Below are 6,548 nucleotides of genomic sequence, written 5' to 3' on the forward strand. Positions count from 1 at the left end.
CTCTTATCTTTTTTAAACCAGGCAAAGGCTTATAAAATAGTCAGCTAGTATTTTAGGAAGGAAAAGATATTGGTTGAAGAAGGTAATGCTTTTAAGTTACATGTGATAAACAACATGAATATTCAAAATGTAATTTTAGGAAATTCCATATTGCTTAACTCAAAAAGCACAAAATTTATCCATAAGGACAAAATTAAAATTAATATATAAACAAGTAGGGTGTAACTTAAAAAAATTACAATTTATATGCGAACAAATAACTTCTGGGATAAAAGACTTTATCCCAAGTATTATATGAAAGTTTACATTTGAGTAAATACTCCCTATAAAAAAAATCTGACTTTAACCTCATTCTTAACTTTACATAGGTTTTTACAGATACCATTTGTTTTTATTCTAAACAGTAGAAATAGTTATTTACAAAATATCAATAAGACAAAACAGTCAGTTTTATTTGGAAAGTGTACCCTTTAAACTTTAAGAACTAAATATCTGGGGCTCCCCTGATGGCGCAGTGGTTACGAGTCTGCCTGCCAATGTAGGGGACACGGGTTCGAGCCCTCGTAGGGGAGGATCCCACATGCCACAGAACTAAGCCCATGTGCCACGACTACTGAGCCTGCACTCTGGAGCCTGCGAGCCACAATTACTGAGCCCATGTGCCACAACTACTGAAGCCTGCATGCCTAGAGCCCATGCTACGCAACAAGAGAAGCCACCGCAATGAGAAGCCCACACACCACAACAAAGAGTAGGCCCCCGCTCGCCGCAACTAGAGAAAGCTTGTGTGCATCAATGAACACCCAATGCAGCCAAAAATAAATTAAAAAAACAATAAAGTATAGAATCTAAAAAAAAAAAGAACTAAATATCTGAAGCAGATTTGGGATTAGAATTCTTCATAGTTCTAGTCTCCTTGAGGGCATTTTTTTCAAAAATGTTATTATCAATATATTCTATTAGAATCTGGAATTCATGAAATGAAAATGTTTGTTCATTACAAAATCACTTTAAGATGATACACATTGCCCAAAGTCTTAAACTACTTTAAAAGTTCCCTTTGAAGACTAACAATATGAAATAAATGTAAGAATGGAAAATAACTAATTAGAAAATAGGAATTAATTTGTTTTTCCCTTTATGGTCATTTTCAAAGCTATTTATAAAATATAGACATAAAATATAAATTTAAGCTTATATTTGCCCAGTTATGAAATATGTTTCAGTCATAAACCAAAGCAGTTTTGTTAAACTGCACTAAGTTATCATTAAAGAAGTGACTACATCACACTCTAGACCAACGGCTTCAGGGGCTATTGGGGAAGATGAGTAGTGAAGGACTGCCGAGTCTTCTCCCAATGAAATCTAAGTGGCTACATTTTGTCACATATTGGGGTTCTATGTAAGACATTGTATAAAAATTAGGTTTTACAACTTAAAAAGAAATTCTGAAAGCCACTGATCAAAGGAACAGAAATCTATCAGGAAAAAACCCTCATGAATTTGCTAATGATTCTTCTTTCTTTCTTGAGAAACTGGCAAGGTAAAGCACATGCATATAATAAATCTTTTTTTCACCCCTATCATTCTACCAAGATATTTTTTTATCACATTTCATCTAACTTCAGATCATTCTACTTGATAAAAGATTTTTAAAACCTTAATGAAAATACTAACTCTAAGCGAGCAAAACGTATTTGAATAATTAATGATTAAAACAAAAGTTTAAAACAAGTTTTAAGTTCAGTTCAAAACAAAAAGCTAAAGTTCAAAAACAAAATCAAAAATCTTCTTTGTGATTAGGCAATTCTTTTCAAAGTACACATGTGGAAATGTCACCAAATGTTTCAGTAAGTTTGGAGGAAGAGGAGAGCAGGGAAGGACACTTCAGCTGGGTGTTGGAAAATAAGTAAGACTGGGAGACTAAAGAAATGGTTACATAATTTTCTAGGAAAAAAGGAACAGAATGAGCAAAGTGTGGATAAAAGAAAGAACTATTTCCAAGGAATGGCAAACATCTCAATTTGCCTGGGACATAAATGAGGGGCAAAGATAGGAAATAAGATTGTGAATTTAGGTTGTGGCAGATAACAAAAGATTCCTAATACCACAGTAAGGACTTGGGCTTTTTTCAATAAAAAATTAGGGAGTAGTAGCAACAGACATTTCAACTATGAGACAGATTCCAGAGATACTAGAGAGGTAGAATAGATAGAATTAGGCAACAAATTGGAAGCTAAGTAGATGAAAGAAAAAGAAATCAAATATGATGTTAAAGTGCAGTTTGGCTAACAACTGTAAGAACTTAAAAGCTTTAAGCTGAAGAACTTTTAATATTTACACTGATTTGTTTATGTCAAGAGAATTTCAAAAGCATAACCAAGACACTTGACTGATACAAATTTTATTTTTCATGCTAAAATTTTTACAAATTTGATTCTGTCATACACAATTATAAGAGGAACAGTTAAAAGTGAATTAAAAAAATAGTATTTGGGGGCGCTTCTATTCATTTTACTATCATAAGCATGTTTTGTTACAGGTACAGCAACAATAGTTAAAATTACAGAACTGCTTAACTTGGAAATTTAGTAAGTATGTTATGATGGAGGGTAATACCTAATATAAATGAAGAGTAAGTGCCCAAACATAGTCTCATGCTCTACATTATTCTTTATTCCACAATTAGAATCATGGGTTAGAGTCTACTCAGCAATGCCATCATTCAAATATCTGACCAAGCAGGTCAACTCGGAAAGCATTTAAAATCATTTCCCAAAATCTTATTTAATTTAGTTCTATGAGGAAATATAAGACAAAACACACAAGACAAGGCTTGCTGATATTTTATGCCTAAAATAAACCATTATACAATGAAATTATGCATCTTTTGCAATCTGGCATTTTTTCCCATCTCACACAATAACAAAAGATGAACAGTACTTATAGCATTTATAATCACCAGAGTACAGCTGATACAGCATCTCCCAGACTTCTAGTTTCTAAAATTCTGGGGGAAGTGGGACAATTTGAACTGTAACAGTCTACAAGGTAGTAACGTTACCTCTTGGCCATTGGCCCAATACTAACCCTATTTTTTTTTCAGTATACAAAATATGCTGAAAACATTTCTCTTAAACACATTTCAATTAATGTAATTAAACAGAAGGCAATAACTTCCTTCTAGAAGAATTAGCTATAGCTATGAAAAACTTGCCATATATTTGTTAAATTAATTATGGAATACTTTTTGGGTCAATACAGACCATAGTGTATTTTTTAATTTAAAGCCTCTACTAAACATGAGTAAAAAGAACTAAAAATATAATCACATTGGTAGTTTTTTAAAAAATGAAAATTACCATTTTTATCCCTGTAGTATATAAATATATCACTTGCTTTTATCCAAATTAAAGGTAAATTAAAAAAAAAATCCACTGTGAAATTTACATTCTAAGCACAAAAATAAACAAATATTAGTTCTAATCAGGAATTTCAGCTGACAAGTGAACATTTTTACTTTGAAATATGTAGATCTGGGATATAGAAGTGAATGTTTTGATTGAACACATTGCAAATATATCTTATTTTCATGTAAAAATACATTTTTAAAAGAAATAATGTTTCACAGTCTTTTTATCCCACCCTCTCAAACATTCTTTCCTTAAAATAGTTTAACATCTCATTTAAAATCTGATATTACAAAAAAGAGAGAGAAATAAAATTAATTCTTCTTAGATGTATTTGAGCCAAGTAGTTACTGTTTCCAGATGTTATGAGCTAAAAATCATGACATTCTGGTGAGTAACCTTTGGCTTACAACCTAATAACTTGAAATTCAATTCATACTGCTTATCAAGGAAGCCTGATATGTATTTGTAAATTTAAATTTTTATATTTTTTGTAAAGAAAAAAATCCATCTAACAGATAAGTATTAATAGCTAAAAAAATGATAAACATTTTTATATTAAAGATCTACAAAATAATAAAGCATCTTAATAGTATTCTTGAAAATACTATCAAAAACCTCAGTCTTCTATATTAAGTGCAATATCCAATACATTTTTATGACTAAAACATTTTCAAAGGCTAGAAAGAAAATATGCTTATTGTAAGAACAATGATGCTTGAGTCAAACAGACCTGTTTTGAATCTCTAATCTGCCACTTTCCAACTTATACATAGTTCTTAACTTCTCTAAAACTCAATTTCCTCAGAGATAAAATGGGGGGGCAATAACAGTAACTACCTTAAAGAACTCTTCTGAGGGATAATAAGATAATGCACATGAAAGGTTAGTACAGTACAGTATGTGACATAGTAAGTAACCAATAAATATTAGCTATACTGAGCAGTGACTTTGGGGTCAAGTACCTAACCGTTCTCTTAAATAAGAAATAGTCATTATACAAAGAATTGTTTATTTTAAAACTTTTAAAAAACAAAATGGCATGAGAGAAAGTTGGGGACATGTCCTCCAATTAAACATCTAGAATTATTGCAATAATGATAAGGCTAAGAACCACAAATGATTCATTAGGCTGACATGTGAAGTCTCGTAAGTTACTTTTATCGTGTTTTGGCAGTCACTTCCTATCTATTTGAACACCACGCTGTGTTATTCCCAAACTACAATTCAGAAGATCTGAAGTGAATTTTATTTTCTTGTCATGAATTCTTAGAGAAAATAATTACCTCATTGGCTTAAAGAAACAAAAAAAGCATGGAAAAAATGAACACAAAACCACAGCCATTTACATGTTATGTAATACAGTAAAGATGGTTATTTAGAAATTTCAAGCAGTTTATCTGATATCTCTTATTTTCAAACTGTTACTGTTTCAAATCTCAATCCACTAATCTCTATTATTTATAATTAGTCTACTCTGAAACATATTTATTATCTTTACTGGAATGATCACAGAGTACTAAATTTTAACAGAAAATTAATCTACAGATCATGCTCCAAAATATTTTACATTTCCCATTTAAAACATTTAAGGTACCAGTTTCAAGATACCCAAAATCTTAGTCCATCAGTATCATTCTGATTGTCACCATTACCTACATGAACGTTTTCTCTAATTTTTATTTATACTAACCTGAGTCAACAGGGCTTTCCAATGGGTATTTTAAATGACAGAGCACAGATATGGGTGACAGGAAAACTAGGTCTGGCCTCAATTAAACTATTTACTAAATATGAGATCTTCAGCAAGTCCCTCAACTTCTCCATGCCTCTTTTTCCTTTTCTAAAAGAGGAGGATCCTACTACCCTCCTTTTCTGACTCACAGGACGATGGCAAATGATATGAGAAAAACATATGAAAGAATTCTGAAAAGGGCACAGTGCTATATAAACGTAATATGAAAACATGTAGGCTAGTTATGTATTAGATTTGGTTAGAATGACCAGTCTATTTAAGGTGCAATTTATGAGAAATTTATTCTTGGAATTATCAGAAAAAAAAATTGTAGTATCTTTACCACATCTTCTGAATAAGGTCTGAGAGCTGTTTTTAAAAAAATCCTATTACCATGTAAGAAACTGCATTGGACAATGACCTAAGAAAAGTTAAAGACTCATCCATCGTTTCCAGATTTTTTTTTTTAATGGCTATAAGTCTGCTTCACCTTAACGTGCTTTTGTGGTTTTATTAATTTACAGCCTGCTTTGCTCTAGGGTTCTTCTGGCAGTTACTTAACCCTCTTTGAAAGTAGTCACAGGTGATCTTTATTTTTCTACTACTGTTTTTTTTTTAACTTATTTTAAATTCCAGTTTTTTTCTCACTTGAACTCCACAGAAAGTAGGTGTAATAAAGAGTTTTTAATTTAAAGAATAAAAAAATTCAAAACTAAGTCAGTAAAAGCAAATGTTCTCTCACTTTTCTGACTCTTCAGCAGATACTCTGCATGCACTCTAAAAGGATATTAAAGCTACACATCAACAGAAAAGTCCATTTAATTTACACTATATAGTTTTCCAAGGTTAAAAGATACAAAGCAGGAAAATAAATCAGGATTGATTTTTGAAGGAGGCATATCTGAAGAATGATTTTGAAGAAATGGAACATAAAGGCAGGTGAGAACAAAACATGATAAAAAATTATTTTAACATTGTTTGCTTTTTACACGGTCACTGAAATACTGTTATCTCTAAGTCATTAGCTAAATGAGAAACTAGATAGGTTACTGGTCAGGTATGTAGAAACAGAGCTGGAAGCCTTAATATAGGTGATTGTTGAAGATACAGGAGTAGAAATTTTGAGGCAGAAGAGGGTCTGGATACTACTCATTAAAAGATATCAAAAGATAGGAGAATGAGAAAAAATGAAATGAGAATGATATGAAAAATACAAATAGAACACACATTAGAAAAGTGCAATTTCGAAGAGAAGGGGAGTAGTCAAAAAACAGCAGAAAAAAATATTAAAGATTGGGTCGGACTACAAAATCCATAATAAATTTAAAGGGGTGATTTTAGTTTAATAGTAAGGATGGATGAGTTAGCGATGGATTAAGGGAAGACTAAGTAGTTAAAAAAAA

This window comes from Hyperoodon ampullatus (genome assembly GCF_949752795.1).
Source record: "Hyperoodon ampullatus genome assembly, chromosome: 9".
Lineage (NCBI taxonomy): Eukaryota > Metazoa > Chordata > Mammalia > Artiodactyla > Ziphiidae > Hyperoodon > Hyperoodon ampullatus.